We start from the raw sequence: 22,451 nt of genomic DNA, 5'->3' as shown, positions 1-22,451 counted from the left end.
AAGGAGTCAGGTATAACACCTAAGTTTGATTGTGTTAAATCTTTTATGGATACCGATGCTTTTCGTGAATTTAACACTAAATATGGACTTGACTCTGAGATAGTAGCTTCTTTCTGTGAATCATTTTCTACTCATGTTGATCTCCCTAAGGAGAAGTGGCTTAAATATCATCCTCCCATTGAAGTAAAAGTAGTTGAACCTATTAAAGTTGAAGAAAAGACTATCACTTATAATGTTGATCCTATTGTTCCTACCACTTATATTGAGAAACCACCTTTCCCTGTTAGAATGAAGGATCATGCTAAAGCTTCAACCCTGGTTCGTAAGAGTAATACTAAAACACCTACACCCTCTGAGAAAATTAAAGTTGAGCCTAGTATTGCTATGGTTAAAAATCTCTTGGTCGATAATATTGATGGTTATGTTATTTACTTTTGTGATGAAGCTGCTAGAATTGCTAGACCCAATACTAAAGATAAACATAGACCTGTTGTAGGCATACATGTTGTTTCTATTAAAATAGGAGATCATTGTTACATGGCTTATGTGATATGGGTGCTAGTGCGAGTGCAATACCTCATACTTTATATAAAGAAATTATGTATGATATTGCACCTGCTGAGATACAAGATATTGATGTTACTATTAAGCTTGCCAATAGAGATACTCTTTCACCAGTCGAGATTGTTAGAGATGTTGAAGTCTTGTGTGGGAAAGTTAAATATCCTACTGATTTTCTTGTTCTTGGTTCCCCACAAGATGACTTTTGTCCCATTATATTTGGTAGGCCCTTCTTGAATACTGTTAATGCTAAGATAGACTGCAAAAAGGATATTGTTTCTGTTGGTTTAGGGGATATGTCTCATGATTTTAATTTTGCTAAATTTCGTAGACAACCCCATGATAAAGAATTGCCTAGTAAAGATGAAATTATTGGTCTTGCTTATATTGTCGTGCCTCCTAATGATCCTTTAGAACAATATTTTCTAGACCATGAAAATGATATGTTTATGAAAGAAAGAAGGGAAATAGATGAAGTATTCTTTAAACAGGGACCTATTTTGAAACACAACTTGCCTGTTGAAATTCTAGGGGATCCTCCTCCACCCAAGGGTGATCCCTTGTTTGAGCTTAAACCATTACCTGATACTCTAAAATATGCTTATCTTGATGAAAAGAAGATACATCCTATTATTATTATTAGTGCTAACCTTTCAGAGTAGGAAGAAGAGAAATTATTGAAAACTCTGAAGAAGCACCGCGCTGCTATTGGATATATTCTTGATGATCTTAAGGGCATTAGTCCCACTCTATGCCAACATAAAATAAAATTGGAGAAAGACGCTAAACCGGTTGTTGATCACCAACGACGGTTAAATCCTAAGAAGAAAGAAGTGGTAAGAAATGAAATACTAAAGCTTCTGGAGGCAGGTATAATTTATCATGTTGCTGATAGTCAGTGGGTAAGTCCTGTCCATTGTCTCCCTAAGAAGGGAGGTATTACTGTTGTTCCTAATGATAAAGATGAATTGATCCCACAAAGAATTGTTACAGGTTATAGAATGGTAGTTGATTTCCGCAAATTAAATAAAGCTACTAGAAAGGAACATTACCCTTTACCTTTTATTGATCAAATGCTAGAAATATTATCCAAACATACACATTTTTGCTTTCTAGATGGTTATTCTGGTTTCTCTCAAATACATGTGTCAAAAGAGGATCAGGAAAAGACCACTTTTACTTGCCCTTTGGTACCTTTGCTTATACACGTATGCCTTTTGGTTTATGTAATGCACCTGCTACCTTTCAAAGATGTATGACTGCTATATTCTCTGACTTTTGTGAAAAGATTGTTGAGGTTTTCATGGATGATTTCTCCGTGTATGGAACTTCTTTTGATGATTGCTTAAGAAACCTTGATCGAGTTTTGCAGAGATGTGAAGAAACTAACCTTGTCTTGAATTGGGAGAAGTGCCACTTTATGGTTAATGAAGGTATTTTCTTGGGGCATAAAGTTTCTGAAAGAGGTATTGAAGTTGATAAGGCTAAAGTTGATGCTATTGAAAAGATGTCGTGTCTTAAGGACATTAAAGGTATAAGAAGTTTCCTTGGCCATGCCGGTTTCTATAGGAGGTTCATTAAAGACTTCTCAAAAATTTCTAGGCCTCTGACTAATCTCTTACAAAAAGATCTTCCTTTTGTCTTTGATGATGATTGTGTAGAAGCATTTGAAATACTTAAGAAAGCCTTGATTTCTGCACCTATTGTTCAGCCACATGATTGGAATTTACCCTTTGAAACTATGTGTGATGCTAGTGATTATGCTATAGGTGCTGTTCTAGGACAAAGAGTTGATAAGAAATTAAATGTTATCCAATATGCTAGTAAAACTCCAGACAGTGCCCAAAGAAATTATGCTACTACTGAAAAGGAATTTTTACCAGTTGTATTTGCTTGTGATAAGTTCAGACCCTATATTGTTGATTCTAAAGTAACTGTTCAAACTGATCATGCTGCTATTAAATATCTTATGGAAAAGAAAGATGCTAAACCTAGACTTATTAGATGGGTTCTCTTGCTACAAGAATTTGATTTGCATATTATTGATAGAAAGGGAGCTGAGAACCCCGTTGCAGACAACTTGTCTAGGTTAGAAAATGTTCTTGATGACCCACTACCTATAGATGATAGCTTTCCTAATGAACAATTAGCTGTCATAAATGCTTCTCGTACTGCTCCATGGTATGTTGATTATGCTAATTATATTGTTGCTAAATTTATACCACCTAGTTTCACATACCAACAAAAGAAAAAGTTTTTCTATGATTTAAGACATTACTTCTGGGATGACCCACACCTTTATAAAGAAGGAGTAGATGGTGTTATTAGACGTTGTGTACCTGAGCATGAACAGGAACAGATCCCACGCAAGTGTCACTCCGAGGCTTATGGAGTACACCATGCTGGAGATACAACTACACATAAGGTATTGCAATCCGGTTTTTATTGGCCTACTCTTTTCGAGGATGCCCATAAGTTTGTCTTGTCTTGTGATGAATGTCAAAGAATTGGTAATATTAGTAGACGTCAAGAAATGCCTATGAACTATTCACTTGTTATTGAACCATTTGATGTTTGGGGCTTTGATTATATGGGACCGTTCCCTTCCTCTAATGGGTATACACATATTTTAGTTGTTGTTGATTACGTTACTAAGTGGTTAGAAGCTATTCCAACTAGTAGTGTTGATCATAACACCTCTATTAAGATGCTTAAAGAAGTTATTTTTCCGAGGTTTGGAGTCCCTAGATACTTAATGACTGATGGTGGTTCACATTTTATTCATGGTGCCTTTCGTAAAATGCTTGCTAAGTATGATGTTAATCATAGAATTGCATCTCCATATCACCCACACTCTAGTGGTCAAGTAGAACTGAGTAATAGAGAGCTTAAATTAATTTTGAAAAAACTGTTAATAGGTCTAGAAAGAATTGGTCCAAGAAACTTGATGATGCATTATGGGCCTATAGAACTGCGTATAAAAATCCTATGGGTATGTCTCCATATAAAATGGTTTATGGAAAAGCATGTCACTTACCTCTTGAACTAGAACATAAGGCATATTGGGCCATTAAAGAGCTCAATTATGATTTCAAACTTGCCGGTGAGAAGAGACTATTTGACATTAGCTCACTTGATGAGTGGAGAACCCAGGCCTATGAGAATGCCAAACTGTTTAAAGAAAAAGTTAAAAGATGGCATGACAAAAAGATACATAAGTGTGAGTTTAATGTAGGAGATTATGTTTTGTTATACAACTTTCGTTTAAGATTCTTTGCGGGAAAAATCCTCTCTAAATGGGAAGGTCCTTACGTTATTGAGGAGGTCTATCATTCCGGTGCCATAAAAATCAACAACTTCGAAGGCACAAATCCGAGGGTGGTGAACGGTCAAAGAATCAAACATTATATCTCAGGTAATCCCTTATATGTTGAAACTAATGTTATTGACACCGTAACCCCGGAGGAGTATATAAGGGACACTTTCCAGAATGTTTCAGACTCCAAAAAGGAACAGGTATGTGGTACGGTAAGTAAACCGACTCCAAAACAGTTCCAATAGCAATTTTTCTCCGTTTGGAATATTAAAAAAATAGGAAAATAAGAAGCAGTCCGGAAAGGACACGAGGCGTCCACGAGGGTGGAGGGCACGCCCCCTGCCTCGTGGGCACCTCGTGTGCCCTCCGGACTCTGATTTCTTGCACGATACTTCTTTTGGTCGGTAAAAATTCATTATATAATCTCCCGAAGGTTTTGACCACCGTACCACGCAAATATCCTCTATTTTTGTTTCGAGCTGTCTCTGCTGCAAATTTAGAGCAAGATGTCATCTCAAGATTCTGACGGAGAGAGCTATGTCTCACATCTCATTGCTGACCCAAAGACCTGTGGGGACCTATCTCTTTATGGTCGAACTACGGATGACGAGGAGGATGCTCATTTGATGAGAATCGATGATTCAAGTTCGGAGGAGGATGATGTTCCTCTACCTCAACCCGAAGATATGCACGTGAAGTTCAAGAAGTCTAGTCTCCCTAAGAGGGCTAACCTGTCTAATAACTGATCTATTCCTTCTCGTTTTCGGTAGAAAAGCAAATGAGATTTATGTGACAAGATATTGAAGCTGGAGTTGGAGGTCGATGATCTAAAGGAGGAAATTTCTCTCCTCCACTATAATATGAAAAAGCTGAAGGCACAATTGTCATCACCACCACCATATTCTTCACCACCAAAGAAAGAGACATAAATACATGGGTATGGGCACTCCCCTTGGCAACTGCTAAGCTTGGGGGAGTGCCCCGGTATCGTATCACCATCACACTTCTATCTTTACTATTTTTCTTAGTTCGATCCTTTTGGTTATATCTTGATCTAGTAGAATAAAGTTTAGTATGATCTAGCTTTGAGTATTGTGTTGATCCTTATCTATGTAATCAAGTCCGTGAGCTTTATATAATAAAGATTAGTTTTAAGTCAAGGGCTTTGTTATCTTGCTATGATCATATGGATCTTATGGAGAGTAATGACTTCACATATAAAGAGTATGATGAATAAAAGTTGTTGAGAGTTGACAAACATAGTTTTGGTCATCGTTGCAATTAATAGGAAGTAATAAAGAAAGAGAGGTTTTCACATATAAATATACTATCTTGGACATCTTTTATGATTGTGAGCACTCATTAAAATATGACATGCTAAAAAGTTGATGTTGGACAAGGAAGACAACGTAATGGGTTATGTTTTCTTATATCCGAAATAAATTATATTGTCATGGATCGTCCAATATGTTGAGCTTGCCTTTCCCCTTCATGCTAGCCAAATTCTTTGCACCAAGTAGAGATACTACTCGTGCTTCCAAATATCCTTAAACCCAGTTTTGCCATGAGAGTCCACCATATCTATCTATGGATTGAATAAGATCCTTCAAGTAAGTTTTCATTGTTGCAAGCAATAAAAATTGCTCTCTAAATATGTATTATCTATTAGTGTGGAGAAAATAATCTTTATACGATCTTGTGATATGGAAGAAATAAAAGCGACGGACTACATAATAAAGCTCCCTATCACAAGTGGCAATATAAAGTGACGTTCTTTTGCATTAAGATTTTGTGCATCCAACCATAAAAGCACATGACAACCTCCGCTTCCCTCTGCGAAGGGCCTATCTTTTATTTTTGTCTTATACGTCATACAAGAGTCATGGTGATTTTCACCTTTCCTTTTTATATTTTATCCTTTGGCAAGCACTGTGTGTTGGAAAGATCCTGATATATATAGCTAATTGGATGTCGGTTTTCATAAACTATTATTGTTGACATTACCCTTGAGGTAAAAGGTTGGGAGGCAAAACTATAAGCCCCTATCTTTCTCTGTGTCCGATTAAAGCTTCATACCCATAAGTATTGCGAGTGTTAGCAATTGTGAAGACTAAATGATAGTTGAGTATGTGGACTTGCTGAAAAGCTCTTATATTGACTCTTTCCGATGTTATGATAAATTGAAATTGCTTCAATGACTGAGATTATAGTTTGTTAGTTTTTAATGAAGTTTCTGATTCATACTTTACATTGTGAATAGATTGTTACTTTAGCTTAAGAAATCATATGACAATATATATATATATTGTCATATATATATATATATATTGCTGTTCTAAGAATGATCATGATGTCCTCATGTCCGTATTTTATTTTATCGACACCTCTATCTCTAAACATGTGGACATTTTTCGATATCGGCTTCCGCTTGAGGACAATCGAGGTCTAAGCTTGGGGGAGTTGATACGTCCATTTTACATCATGCTTTTATATCGATATTTATCACATTATGGGCTGTTATTACACATTATGTCACAATGGTTATGCCTTTTTTCTCTTATTTTACGAGGTTTACATGAAGAGGGAGAATACCGACAGCTGGAATTCTAGGCTGGAAAAGGAGCAAATATTAGAGACCTATTCTGCACAACTCCAAAAGTCCTGAAACTCCACAAAAGTCAGTTTTGGAATATATTAAAAATATTGGGCGAATAAAGCACTAGAGGGGAGCCAGCCACCGTCGACGAGGGTGGGGGCGCGCCCTACCCCCTGGGCGCGCCCCCTGCCTCATGGGCCACCTGGCAGGCCCCCGATGCCCATCTTTTGGTATAAGGTGTCTTTTGCCCTGGAAAAAAATAAGGAGGAAGCTTTTGGGAGAAGCGCCGCCGTCTCGAGGCGGAACCTTGGCGGAACCAATCTAGGGCTCCGGCTGAGCTGTTCTGCCGGGGAAACATCCCTCTCGGAGGGGAAAATCGTCACCATCATCATCACCATCGATCCTCTCTTCGGGAGGGGGTCAATCTCCACCAACATCTTCACCAGCACCATTTCCTCTCAAACCCTAGTTCATCTCTTGTATCCGATCTTTGTCTCAAAACCTCAGATTGGTACCTGTTGGTTGCTAGTAGTGTTGATTACTCCTTGTAGTTGATGCTAGTTGGTTTATTCAGTGGAATATTATATGTTCAGATCCTTTATGCATATTAATACCCCTCTGATTATGAACATGAATATGATTTGTGAGTAGTTACATTTGTTCCTGAGGGCATGAGAGAAGTCTTGCTATAAGTAGTCATGTGAATTTGGTATTCGTTTGATATTTTGATGAGATGTATGTTGTCTTTCCTCTAGTGGTGTTATGTGAACGTCGACTACATGACACTTAACCATTGTTTGGGCCTAGGGGAAGGCATTGGGAAGTAATAAGTAGATGATGGGTTGCTAGAGTGACAGAAGCTTAAACCGTAGTTTATGCGTTGCTTCGTAAGGGGCTATTTGGATCCATATGTTTCATGCTATGGTTAGGTTTACCTTAATTCTTCTTTCGTAGTTGCGGATGCTTGCGAAGAGGGTTAATCATAAGTGGGATGCTTGTCCAAGAAATGGCAGTACCCAAGCACCGGTCCACCCACATATCAAATTATCAAAGTAACGAACGCGAATCATATGAGCATGATGAAAACTAGCTTGACGATAATTCCCATGTGGTCCTCGGGAGCGCTTTCCTTTATATAAGAGTTTGTACAGGCTTGTACTTTGCTACAAAAAGGATTGGGCCACCTTGCTGCACCTTGTTTACTTTTATTACTTGTTACCCGTTACGAGTTACCTTATCACAAAACTATCTGTTACCGATAATTTCAGTGCTTGCAGAGAATACCTTACTAAAAACCGCTTGTCATTTCCTTCTGCTCCTCGTTGGGTTCGACACTCTTACTTATTGAAAGGACTATGATAGATCCCCTATACTTTTGGGTCATCAGTGTGCTGTGAATCACGACGACTGCGCAAGTGCGAGCAAAGGTGGAGGTACTGGCTCAATCATGTGCGATGCAAGTGCGCTATAAAATCACCATGATTGCGCAAGCACGAGCAAAGGGTGGAGGTACTTGCTTAACCATGTGTGATGCAAGTGCACTGTAAAATCACCACCTGCACAAGCTAAAGGCGGGTAGTTTATTTAGAAATTAGGACGAACCGTGTGCGATAGACCAGCTAGCTAGAAATCTAAAAACAAACTGCCCGCCTTGAGCGTTGCAAATATCAGCGGTTCCGCCACTTCTCCTTATTACCATAAACGCATATTCTTATTGGACCGTGGGCGATCTTGGGTACTCCCGCCTCACATCAATTCCTTTACCCAAATTTTAGTAGCCGCCATACTTCAACCGCCGCCCACACTCCTCGAGCACCGACCTTATAGTAAAATTGTAGTAGTCAAGGCATTTGAACCGTCACCCTCCCTCGTCCACCACCATCTCCACCCACCATTACTAAAAAATTTAGTAGCCGTGGCATATACTCAAACACCACCCCCTCCAAAGTCCCCCCCACCTAGCCCCTCCCCCCTTGAACCCTAGCTCACCGCCGCCAACCCCTGTCGGTCTGCCCATTCCTCCTAGCTTAGATAATAAAGTTCAGGTTACCCAGCGATTCCCATACCGTCACCCCACTCCCTTGAGTTTTTAGATGAGGCATGCGGTGTCCCTCCCCGCTAGATCCACATCCCCTGCTCCAGAATGTCGTAGCCTAAGCTCGACCACGTACCCCGGGGAGCTCGATGAGTATTCGGCCTAGAAGAGGTTTATCATGGCCTCTCTAGTGGACGTTGGCGAGGTGGCCGCCATTCGCCCCGACCTATCGATCCCGGAGAAACATGTCACCGCGAAAGTCGGCGGAGACATTGGCTACGTTGCCATGCCGAAGGCTTCATGTCAGCGGGCTAGCGTATTACTGTATCTCGGGAAAGCTGGCTACGACATCAAGCTTGTCGACAGCGTTGGCTTCACGTGGGCCATGTCATAGGTTAAGTGGTCCATCCCCAACCCCTCTGGTTCAAGCACCGTCGATCTCTTCGATGGCCCTGCCGCTGTTCTCCTCCGCCAAGCAGCCAAGGATTTGCGATCCTTGTACGCCATCGAGCACATTTTGTCATTTCTGAAGGACACGTTCTACGATGGTGGCTTGGGATCCTCAATTGCCAAGTCAGATCTCATCGACCACAACCACAAGGAGGGCACCCACAAAGGTTCTTCCAAGGTGAAACAACCCATCTATGGCATCAAAGAGCACACCATGGGTCTGTGCTCTTCCAACTGGAAGGATCCCGTCCATGACATGTGAGGCAACATCCTATAAGCAAATCTTACCTTTTCTAGCTTGCCAACCCGTGCCCTTTGTTGTAGTAGCATTTTCCATGCGGTGCTTTAACTGTGTCGTGTTTAATTATTTCAGTTATGCAAAAATGAATTGTTCAATAGGGCTATGTGATGTTTAAGTATGAATTGTCCACTTCAGTTTCACGAATGGCTATATTTGATTGTTTATAGTGAGTATATGCCTTTTTTATATGTATTTGGTTGTTAGGTTGGTTGCAGTGAGAAATTTTCCAGTTATTGAGCAAATGCCTTGTTTATATGTATTTGGTTCTTAGGTTGGTTGTAGTGAGCATTTGTCCAGTTATCAAGCAGATGCCTTGTTTATCTGTATTTGGTTGTTAGGTTGGTTGAAGTGAGCATTTGTCCAGTTTTCAAGCAGATGCCTTTTTATCTGTATTTGCTTGTTAGGTTGGTTGTAGTGAGCATTTGTCCAGTTTTCAAGCATATGCCCTGTTTATCTGTATTTGCTTGTTAGGTTGGTTGTAGTGAGACTCTGTCCAGTTTTCAATGGCTATATTTGGTTCTTATACTGATCATTTATGCCTTGTTTATTTCAGTCATTCACAATGTGATGTTCATTATGTGCAAGTCAGAACTGTGCCGCTCGATTGCATCAATACCAGTTTGAACAGCTATATTTGGTTCCAGTTATTCTTGGTGTAGTTAACACAAGCCCTTTATTTCAGTTTTACACATTTATCCAGTGTGATGTTTAAGCATTACCTATGTTCTATTCATTTTCAACAATATCAGTTTGAATTGCAATATTTGATGGCTGTTAAGCCTGTTGTCGACAACATTGTCTTCCATTTTATATCTGCTTTAACAGCATGCTGAAACCAACACATTCAAGATATCATTTGGAGATGATGTTGTTTACCTTTGCTATATTTGTTTGATGTTAAGGTTGCTGTACTTATCATGCCTTTCCACTACTTATGCATGACAACAACGGGAGTGGCCACCATTTTCCGCCGAGGTTAGTTTCATTGCTCGGCTTGTACTCCCCTCGTCGTTCCATAATGTAGTGCATATAGATCCAGGGCAGGCCTGGGCACTTGTTAGCTTCTAATATTGACTTGTTGCTTGTAGGTACATATGCCCTTGGCAAGGATCCACGCATCGACCCTTTTTGCGTAAGGGGCAATGAGATATTCATGAACAAGCATCAAGTGAGGAAACTGATAAGGATTATTAGCAAAGAGATACGAACGATGGCAAGCAAATTATTTGTTTATGCTCTATCCAACACAACAGCGAGCTGTAAGATGGTAACTACAAACTCCGCAACCTTCTCTTTTTACTGCTCATAATGAGTTGTTACACAACAATGTCTGAATATTTTTCGTTCGCAGTGGTTCCTGTCGACGTTCTGGGAACGGGGGTACCCAGACTTGCCTGCCTGAGGCCCATGGTGTGGCTCCATCGACGGCCTGGTACGGCCCAGCTTCAGCATCAACAACTCAAGACCCTTGTGAGGGGCCAAGCCTCGCGAGCCGGACGACATCAAGACCTCCATGAGGAGCAGTCTCTCTAGGTTGGCTCCCGAGGAGCGGAGATTTCTATGCAAGGCTCACCTCGCGAGGTTCGGATGACGTGAGTCGTGACGACCAAGGCCAGGCGGGCGCCAGCGGGCGCAATGTACCAATTTCCTCTTTGGTGCTAAGGAGGCAAGCGCAGGGTTGAAGTCTCGAGGCATCAGCCAAAGGTTTCCATTATGGTGCAACAAGACAAAGATCGCCAGGACGGCAGGACGGAGGTCATCGCCGAGCCCACCATGATGTCATGACCAGAGGCTTTTGCGGGCAAAGACTAGTTTTGTCAGGATAGCATGTACTAGTTGTCTCCCTTCAAATTTGGCCATTGTGGGATCCCTTCCTGCCTTCATTTGGGAAGAGGACCGAGGCCCCTATAAATAGGACTTAGCCACCGCCATAGAGAAGGAGGATCATTCAGAGGAGGACGGATCATTCAAATCATCCTCACACCCACCAGCTCATCGAGCACAAGAACACTCCTCCTCCTGAGGTTGTTCTCCCACTGTACTAGTTCGTGCTCAGCCCCTCGAGGCCAATCCACCACAAAGCAGGAGTAGGGTTTTACACCGCAAGGTGGCCCGAACCTGGGTAAACTGTTGTGTCTCTTTTCCATTCAGTTCGTCGGGCTAGGCTGTGAGATTAGCGAGTAGGCAGACTGGGGAGGATGAGTTCTTCACACGCAGCCAAGAGTTCGAACCTCTCAAGGGTCTGCAGAACCCGAAATCAGCCATTTGGTGCGCCAGGTAGGGGTGCGTCGGAGCCGCTCTTCCGCTGGTCGACCCGCCACCTCTCCACCACTGCCATGGCTGACGCCCGTCGAGCTTGTGCTAAGCGCCGGGCCGCTCTTGCCGCCCGCGTCGCTCAGACAGTGCCGGCGGGTGACGGCTGTCCTCACCGTCCCTCGTCTCCAGTGACGAACGCCGCTACCGGCCCAGCGGGGCTTGAGCAGCAAGCTTCGTCGCTGCACCCCTCCGTGCGGTGTGATGGGCGCACCGCCACCCCGTCACTGACTCTGGCTGGTTCATTGTCCCATGCGCGTCGCGGGCCGTCGGACACGCAAGCTGCGTTGCTCATGGCGCGCGAGCTCTTGCGCTATCACCCCCTTCGACTACTTCTACGAAGACCGGCTGGACCGCATCATCGAGCTTGTCAGCGCCGCCGGGGGCTCTCCTGCACCGTCTCTCTCACTGCCTCGCCCGCTGCCTACTATGGGTGACGTAGCCCACGAAGCACCTCCTCCACCTCCCCGTCAAGACGTCGCCCTCGGGCCAAGGTGTGAGGCCCCACGGTGTGACCCGCCGCATAGGGCGCCGGCGCGTGAAGAAGAAAGCTTCCAGGTGGTCCAGCGGCCGCAAGAAGATGCTCGTGCACTCCCAGCACCGCCACGTCAAGACCGCGTGCCGCCTGCGGTGGTGGCGCACGAGCGCCAGGATCAAGCTCCACCTCCATGATGGGCTCCTGCGACCACAGCGGCTTTCCGCGCCTTCACTCCGGAGCTGCGTAGCGTCATCTGGCCAGGGAAGTTCAAGCCCGACATGCCTCTACGCTATGACAACACCCCCGACCCTGCTAAGTTCCTGCAGCTCTACGGCTGAGCATCGAGGCAACCAACGGTGACGAGAAGGTTATGGCGAACTGGTTTCCCATGGCCCTCAAGGATGGCGCGTGCTCGTGGCTCCTGCACCTGCGCGCGGGATCGATCTCCTCATGGGACGAAATGCGATAGCGTTTCGTTGCGAACTTCCAGGGCACCCGCGACTGGCCGCCAGCTGTGGGTGACCTGCGGTGCATCAAGCAGCAGCCAGGGGAGACCTTGTAGAAGTACATCCATTGCTTCACGAGTGTTCGCCTCAAGATCCCCAAGGTATCGGATGAAGCCATCATCTCAGCATTCACTGATGGCGTTCGCGACATCAAGATGAAGGAGGAGCTCGCCATACATGAGGACCTATGCACGGCTCTGGAGATGTTCAACATGGAGACCAAGTGTGCGAGAGCTGAGGAGGGACGCCTCTCCCTTCTCGAGCTCCCTGAAGCGCAAGGGGGCAGTCGTCCTTGTGGCCGAACCAGAGATGAAGTGCGGTTACGATCACCCGGAGTCATCCAAGGGCAGCCACCCGTTCTGCATATTCCACAACATGTACAACCACAACACCAACGAATGTCAGGAGCTCCGGGCCATCCGCGATGGGCGCCTCGGTCGTCTCCCCGAGCGCAATGATCGAGGCTACAACCACGGAGGAGGCTGAAGTGGAGGACGCTGGGACGGCCGCGACCCCCGCCAAGAGTGGCACGATCAACCTCGTGAGGAACGTTGGCAGGGCCAGCCTCGTGAGGGCCCCTGGAGGGACCAGCCTCGTGAGGACCATCCTTAGGGTTACGCTAGCCTCCCTCCGGTGCCACCGCCACCAAGGAGGAACGACGATCACCACCAGGATGAGGGGCTGGGGGCTTCCAGGAGCCTCGTGCCATCGCCTGCATCCTGGGCGGCGCTCAGGCCCCTGCCTCTCATTGCATCTTCAAGCAGTTTGCTCGTGAGGTGAATGCGGACCTCCCCAAGCATCAAGGCTACGTGTCCGCTCAGGTGGTCCAAGTGCACCATCACCTTCAGCTCGTCTGACCAGCTCAAGTGTGCGACAACTGCCGGTGCTCTCCCGATGCTCTACTTGCCAACCATCAGGAACGTCCTCGTCACCAAGACTCTCATCAATGGCGGCGCGGGGCTCAATGTTCTTTCCATCAAGACATTCGACCAATTCCACGTGCCCTATGACCAGCTGCAGCCCACCAAGCCCTTCTCAGGAGTGACCGACGGCTCCACCACCCCGATAGGGCAGATCCGCCTCCCTGTCACCTTCGGCACCTGCGACAACTACCGCGCCGAGCTCATTGACTTTGACGTCGCTCACATTCGCCTTCCGTGCAATGCCATCCTCGGCTACCCGGCCCTAGCCAAGTTCATGGCAGTCACCCACCATGGATACAATGTCCTAGAGATGCTAGGGAGCTGCGAAATCATCACGGTCGCACGCGAAGAGAAGGACGCAGTGTACTCCCTCGAGTGTGCCTACCAGGCAGCAGCAGTCGAGAACCCAAACGACGAAGGCACCATCTACCCTCATGAGGCTGTCCGCAAGAAGAAGAAGTAGCTGCTCCGCCAAGAACCTCAGGAGAGCGGGGTGTCCAGTGGCACCACCTCAGGACCAACGCCCACAGCCGGGGCACCTCCCTCTCTTGCATAGGAAGGCGCGCCCAGCGCCCCTCTCAGGCTAGGCTCGGGGGCTCTCCTCTGGAGGACCTCTGACCTAGCCAACGTCATGAGGGAGGCGCTCGGGCACCACGTGGAGGCGTGCTTCAGCGCGCGCTTCCGCCAGGAGGGAACAAGGCATGGGGAGCCAGGTTCTTAGGAGTTCATCACCAAGGCAATCGAGGAGCTTCAGGAGGCAAGAACTATGCGGGGCGACCGTCGCCCACCACCCGGCGCAGCTCCCTGCCCCGGCGAGGACAGTGAGCTGCGCGTCTGCGTCAACATCCCAGGGCTCAATAGGGCCGCATCTTAGGAGCGCTTCTGGCCATCACGCGCTGGCCGGTGCGAGGGCCCCCCTCACAGCTATGTTCGCCTGCCTTTCGGCTTGTTGAGCAGGGTTGTCGGGCATCAACGTCACATGGGGAGCATCATGGCGGCTCAGGAGGCTAGGCACCAGGCGATCCTGACGGAGATGGCGACGGATCCTCGCAAGCTCCCCGGGCCCCCCCAGAGCCTCCCGAGGTTCAGGGCCTGGGCGGCTCATGAGGAGCGACTTGTACAACACGCGTCTTTGGCTACTCCAACATCTCTTCAGCAATGGTGCCAGGTGGCATTTTCTGGTTTATTCAGTTGGTGGCGCCCCTTGGGCTGCATTATCCCCAAGCCGCGTGGGTCCGTCCTTGCGACATGTATGGTTTTGCATCTATCAGAACTAGCTCTACTCTATCCATGAGATGATTTATGATATCACCCGCCTGCCTGGTGTTTTATCGCCCTTCACGGCCTCCTGCGTTGCCGACCGGCCTCCTGCTCATCCCGCAACGGGGGCTACACATGCTGGCACGATGCTTGTGCTCGGGTCCGTCCCTGCAATGCTGACAAATTTGAGAGATCGAGCTCTGGCTCACGGCCTGCCCGCGCACGTCACCTCACCAGATCCTCAGTGCCTTCATCTTCTTGCGGAATGATCAGTGGCAGGACAACAAGTGTGGTCATGTGTCGTGTTCTTCTCCTTGGACTAACTCGCAGGAACCCCCGGAGCTTAACTATGGACAGGCCCTGTCGGCCGCCCCTTTTCACGCGATTCACTTGCACATTAAAGGGGGCTCCTGAGCACCGCGCCTCAGAAGTCCCTACTGGCTCTCTAGCCCTCACCCCTGGCCTTGACCACGACATTGCAACCTGGCATACCAGTGGCGGCTGAGCCTCGCTCGAGGGCCAGGACCCGAGGACGTAGAGCACCTAGATGAGTGAGGAAAAGGGGGAGGCCAGCGTGAGCCCTACCTAGAAGTGCCACCTCTAAGGCGCAACCAGGCGACGCGCAAGGGAATCGCCGCTGGCTAACTAAGATAAGTCACCCATACACATCAGCATCAACCTCACGACCCAGTCCCTCGACCCTCGTAGCCTCGCTCGGGCAATGTCGCTTTCCTTTCAGCCTTTGGGAGCTGCTTGCACGCCAATGGGGACCTCTTGAGCATCGTGCCTCAGGAGCTCTCACCTGACCTCGGGCCGCTCACCTCCTGGCCTTGACCACGTCATCGTGACCTGGCATACCAGCGACGACTGAAGCCTGCCTGGGGACTGGGTCTGGTCGGCGTAGAGCACTAAGCTGCCACGAGAATGAAAAGGGGGAACCGTGTCAGAGTGGGATACACAATTTCAACGCAAAGCTAAGGAGGATAGCATTAAAACAAAAGCTTTACAATTTTTTACATACCCCCACGAGGCTTGTCACATTCCGCGCAGGGAAACAAAAGAAGGAAACCTTGAAGGACCTGGCCGCTGGGTATCACCGGCGACGCTGAGCGGACGTCTGTCACATCCTAGCTAGCTCATGCATTAGAGTGTTGCATCATGTCTACTTTTACAGAAACTTGAAATGGGGATGACAGAACCCCCAGCACCCCCTGGAAACAACTAGGGTTTACTAAAAATATTTTCAATGAACCCAAAATGCCCTTCACAAAATGTTCATCATTTCTGGTTTGGGCTAAAACCCTTGGCAAAAATGGTGCACTCTTTTCTAGGACATTCTGGTTTTTTTGAATTAAATCATAAGTATTTGAATTTGGGCATTTAAATGCTATAAAATATTTTAAATGCTCAAATAATTCTGGAAATAAGTGTGGGCTGTTGGAAATAATCTAAACAGAGCCTATGATTATTTTCAGGATTTTTAAAGATGCCTAAGTATTTTAATAAAGCCACAAACTTACAGAAAAATAGAAAAACAGAAATAAAAGAGAAGGAGGGAACTTACCTGGCCGCAGCCCACCTGGCCGGCCCAGCACTGTGCTGGCCCGTGCCAGCCAGCTGCTTCTTCCTCGCCAGGCAGGCACAGAGGTGACGCCGGCGAGCACGAGCTCGCCACGGCGTCAGCTGCTTGCCGCCTACGCCCCTGGACACCTGGGCGAGCTCCACGTCGCCGCCCCGACCCCCTGGACACCTCATTCCTCCCCCTGCTCTCTCCCTCACTCCCTCGAAGCCATGGCGGACGCAGCCGCCGCCGTCTTGCCGCCGTAGCCGTAGCCACCGTCGTTCCCGTGTCACCCCACCGTGCCCACGAGCTCCGCAGCATCTCCCTCGACCTCCTCGACGAGCCACGAGGCCTCGGACACGCTACAACGCCACCACCGCTGCCGTTCCCCTCGTCGGCCACCGGAGATCGTCGCCGACGATTCACCGCCTCCCGAGCTTCCCCGAGCCCGCTTCGACGCCCGCTGCACTCATCGTGAGCTCCACTTTCTTCTCCCCTAGCCACGTCACTCGAGCTGCCCTCTAACCCCGTTGGCCATCACGGCTGAGAGCTCGGCTCCGCCGGCCATGTCGCCGTTGTGGCCACAAACGCGTAAGCTCGAATCCGAGCGCATCACCGCACTCACCACGTCCCCAGGAACCCAACGCACCACCCCACATGCCTCGCCGTGCCCCGTAGCCTCGGGTTCATCCTCACCCGAGCTCCGACGACCGCCAAGGTCGTCGCTGGCGTCGTTCTCGGGCTCCCCGAGCTCCACTTCCACCACCAACCGACGTAGCTCGCTTCCAGCTCCCCGTAGATGGTCTCAGCCGCCCGTTTGGTCGCCCGAGACGCAAACCCGAGCCCCTCCGCCGCGTCTGTCGTCGCCGGCGTCAAGCCGCCGGCGAGTTGACCTTGTTTGACCAGGGGTTTAACTCCCCTGGGTTAATGACAAGTGGGCCCATAGCCCCGTTGATTTTAGTTAGCACTAATTAACTATTAGTTAACCCAATAGGTCACTGACATGCGGGCCCAGGCCCCACTAACAGTTTAGTTAGTACTAATTTAATTCTGTTAGTTAGGTGAGACACTGACAGATGGGGCCCACCAGCCAGGTTTGACCTGGGCTGGCGCCTTTGACTCGTTGATGTCATAGTGACGCAGTGCTGACGCAGTTATTTAATTTCTGGATTTATTCTTATATAGGAAATTCCAGAAAATAGCCAAAACTTCTAAAAATCATAGAAAATCAACCATAGCTCCAAATCAAACAAATTATATATGAAAAATGATCAGAAAAATTCAATCTTTCCATCTGTAATGGTTTCATGCATGACAAAACACTTTAACCTTGCTGTTTAGGTGAAACAAGCTAATACACTTATTATGCATAAGAACTTAAGCTTTCATTTGAATCTTTGATTCAAATGGACCCTTATCAACTTGTTTCACATTGCATTAGGCAGGACACATCATTTTGCCATGTCATAGCATGCATCATATTATTGCATATTGCCATGTGTTGATTATGTTCTGTGTGTCCTTCGTGGTAGGTTCTGCCTCCGAGGATATCTCCGAGTATCCAACTGAAGGGCAGTACCCTACTACTACTCCATCAGGCAAGCAACCCCATTGATCATATCGATACAATCCCATGTTCTCGCTTCTGCTCTCACTTACTGCATTAAGACAACAACGTTTCAAACTGCTGTGTGCTGCGGTAGTTGAACCCTTATCCTCTGCATGACCTGTCATTTCCACAGTAACTAGATGAAACCCACTAGCATGTGTAGGAGTTGATTGAGCCATGTATGTGTTTCCTACCTTGCTATGCCTGCTATGCTTAGAGTTGTGTCAGGTCTGGTTCATCTGGGTGATGGGCTAGAGTGAAATGATTATGTCGGTAATGTGAGGAATGTATTGAACATGTTTTGGTAAAGGTATCGATGAGAGGCCATGTAGGAGTACATGGTGGGTTGTTTCATTGAGGCCGTCCCTAAGAACTGAGATCTGTATGTGTGATTTAAGAATCAGCTACTACCATACATTGGGCCCGAAACCAATGGACCCTCTCGGCTTCTTAATCACCCTAGTACTCTGTCCAGGAGTTGCAATTAGTTTCTGGTGTTTGTAGGTTATGTGTTGGCGGCCGTGCGTAGCGCTGACCCTAGGGGTGGGCTATGTTGCGGTAGATACACCGTGGCCGGGTATGCCGGGCGCCCGTTTGACGTCTCGGGACCCTGTTCACATCGTTCGGGGCCGTATGTGGAAACCTCGGCCGGACTCCCTGCGGATGGAACCTGGATAGGCGATAAACCTGGACCAGAGACTTGAGTGTTTAGGTAGGCCGTGGCCGACACCCTCGTTGGGCTTCCGCTTGAAGGTTGCCGAGTACATGTCGTGTAAACGACGGTAAGTGGTGAGAGCGTGTATGAAGAAGTACACCCCTGCAGGGTTAACATCATCTATTCGAATAGCCGCGTCCGCGGTAAAGGACTACTTGGTTGCCCATACAGTTCATAGACAAGCTAATGGCTACTACTAAAAGACTCAAGATAAGTGTGAGTACCAAGGATGGCCCTCTCGTAGGATGACAAGGGAGGATCCCCGGTGGAGTATTGTGTTGGTGATTAGTGGACTCGTGTGCGAAAACTATTTTACTAGTGGTGTCTCATAGGATAGCTTAGCCAAGAGTCAAAGCTGGCTTGCTGCAATAACTCCACCACCTTCTTGAGAATGAGCATGTATAGTAGGTTCTGTTGTAAGACTTTCTGAGTACCTTTGTACTCATGTTTGCTTTAATTACTGTTTTCAGACGACAACACCGCCCCCTCTGATGGGTTTTATGTAGATCTCGATGTCGATGAGTAACTTGCCACCCAGGTGGTGATCCTGGCCATGGAGGGCCCTATGTAGATAGTCAGGCTTCAAGAAGCCTTCTTTCTTTCTAGTGTCTGTACTCAGACTATTTGCTTCCGCATGTGCTTGTATGCTTGTATGACTTGAGTGTCGGAGTGTCGGGTCATGTGACCCCTACCTGTATGAACATGTTATGTATGGCTCTCTGGAGCCTTTAAATAAAGTACTTGAGTTGTAGAGTTTTGTTGTGATGCCATGTTGTATTTGCACATATCGAGCATATTGTGTGTATGATTGAAATGCTTGGTATGTGTGGGATCCGACAATCTAGTTGTTTATCCTTGGCAGCCTCTCTTATGGGGAAATGTAGTCTAGTGCTCGAGCCATAGTAGTCCGCTACAGCCCGGTTCACCGGAGTCCTGCTAGCCCAGCACTACTGCTCAGGACACTTGACTGGCCGGCATGTGTTTCACTTCGTTCCTATGTCTGTCCCTTCGGGGAAATGTCACGCGGTGACATCCGGAGTCCTGCCTAGCCTGCTACAGCCCGGGTTACCCGGAGTCCTGTTAGCCCAGTGCTACAGCCCGGATTCACACGCTGTGACCGACATGCTCGATATGATTCATGTATGCCTGTCCCCATAGGTCTGTGCCGCTTTGGGTTCACGACTAGCCATGTCGGCCCTGGGTTCTCTGTCATATGGATGCTAGCGACACTATCATATACGTGAGCCAAAAGGCGCAAACGGTCGGGCCATGGTAAGGCACACCCGTGGGATACCGTGCGTGAGGCCGCAAAGTGATATGAGGTGTTACGCTAGATCATGTGACTTGGAATCGGGGTCCTGACAGCTGTTGGCATCAGAGCCGGACTGCGGACTGCGTGTAGGTTCGTTGAGCCAAACTAGTCGATGTCGAGTCTAGAAATGCTTTAGTTATATGTAGGGGAATTGATTGTGGGAGGGAACGTAAGGCTCTTTTTACTCCTTTACCTTATGCCCTCTGATCTGAGTCATTCTCTTCCCATTCAACGTGGGTTAAGGACTAGGCTCTCTTCTTCTATTAGGTTCACGTCTTACTAATCCGTAGTAGCTTATAGGATTGTTGTTACCAGCCACAATACAGTTTCTACTACTTTTAGTATGTTGCCAGTTGAATCAGAACCTTGATATGATGTTGTTGAGTGGTATTGCAAACTGTTGTGGATGTCTCAAATCTTTTTCTAAGCATTTACAGCCGTTATGCTGTCCGATTTCCCTAGAAAATTCTAATGCCTTTGCATTATTCTGTGCTTTCAGATGGCCACCCGTTCGCAGAACCAAGTGGTTCGTCTGACCCGGTGCCTCGATGTGCCCGGCCACACGGCCATGTTGGTTCGAGTGATGGTCGAGTTAGGCTATCGGTGGTATCCGGAATATACAGTCGAGGAGTAGTTCAGAGACTTCAACCAGAGCTAGTACCTCTGTACCGTCAGGATATATCCCTCTTATCCTGGAGCCACTGGGTGCCTTCACTGTTCCTATGGACTTGGGGTCACTATTGAGATGTCTGTGCAGGATGCAGCCTATTCAATGATGACTATCATTCGAGCCAGGACTGCCTTGCTACAAAACACCGATTTCCGTTACATGCCAGCCTCACTTCCTGGAGCACAGGGGTACTATCAGGCTTTGTACTATGACTCTTCACATGAGGAGTCACTACTCCGCACCACTGCCGAGATGCTCGAGGATAAGGACCGCGAAAATCGGGCCTTGCGTATGGAGCTTTTCCACACTCGTTCTGATCATTGGGCCACTTTGACTTGGTTTGCACCTGCGGTGCAGGCAGGATACATGGACATGAGGGACCTGTACACTGTACGGTTTGGATTGCCGGATTGTATGGAGTGGCGCGATGTAGGAGGCATCACCCCTCCTCGTGGTCCCCATCTGCCACCACCTGTGGGACCGAGGCCACATCCGAGTCCCTATGGTCCGCAGGCTCCGCAGGACCGTCTGTTCCCAGATGATCATGTTCCACTTCCAGGCTTTGGTGGCGACTTCTATGAGGATTACTACGGAGCCGTCTGAGCTAGTAGTAGTAGTTTCATTAGTATTGTAATAGTTGTATTCTCCACAGTCCTGCGTGACCGTGGGATACGACTTGGTGTGTATCACGCTCCGGAGGTGCAGAAAAATAATGTATAGGAGCTTGGAGTGCCTCCGATGAGATGTAATGTCTTTCACCGCAGTTGTACTCTAGCCTGGGCTTGTACTAAACTATGTACGGTGTGTATGACCAATGGTATATATATGGCAGTTTCTATATTACCATGTCATGCAATAAACATCTTAGCATTCCATGTTATCCATTACATTCTGCACTTCCTTGCTAAGTTTGTGCCATCCTTATCTAAACTGTTGTCTTGTTTTCTCCTAGGATGGTCAACACCCGCAGCAACCCTGCTGCCCCGGAGCAGGGGGAAGCCAGTGCAGCCAGGGGTGAAAATCTGCCTCACCCGCCTTCTCTGGCCGAAGTGATGCTGGAGGCGGAAAGAAACAAGCGTGAGACTAACCGCTTGCTGGAGCGGATTGAGCAGAACACTGCACGCCATCAGCGAAATTACATGGTGTCAATCAATGACTTCATCAAGTTGTACCCACCAAAGTTTAATCATTCCGTCGAGCCCCTCGACGCGGATGACTGTCTCCACAGCATCATACACAAGCTACGTTCTGCCAACGTAGCCGAAGCTGATAAGGTTACCTATGCTGCCTATCACCTCGAAGGTCCTGCTAGCCTTTGGTGGGAAAACTTTGAGGCTATGCGCCCGGTCGGCCAAATCACTACTTGGGCTGAATTCAATGAGGCTTTCCATGAGCATCACATCCCGGAAGGTCTCATAGATCGCAAGAGGGAAGAGTTCTGCAATTTCACCCAAGGAAGACTGACTGTGGATGCATATAGTCGTGAATTTGGGAATCTGGCACGATATGCTCCTGAAGAGGTATCCACCGATGCTAAGAAGCAGGCAAGGTTCCGCAAGGGACTTAGCCCTGAGCTTCGCCGCGATCTTCGTCTGCACGAGTGCACCTCCTTTCAGAAGTTGGTTAATAAAGCCATCAGTGCTGAGACAAGCCAGTCTGACTATGACGCTTCACGCAAGCACTCTCGTGATTTTGGCTCTTCATCCGGCTCTGGATCTCAGAAGCGCCGGGTGTGGATTCCAAGCACGGCACTGCCACCCAGGTTCATTCCGAGGCCATCCTTTGAGGCGCCTCGCCCCAACCAGCAGTTTGCACCGTCCAAGCCCTATGGTGGCCCCGCTGCTA

Source organism: Triticum urartu, chromosome 4, assembly GCF_003073215.2.
Source record: "Triticum urartu cultivar G1812 chromosome 4, Tu2.1, whole genome shotgun sequence".
Lineage (NCBI taxonomy): Eukaryota > Viridiplantae > Streptophyta > Magnoliopsida > Poales > Poaceae > Triticum > Triticum urartu.
This window is presented reverse-complemented; position numbering follows the sequence as displayed.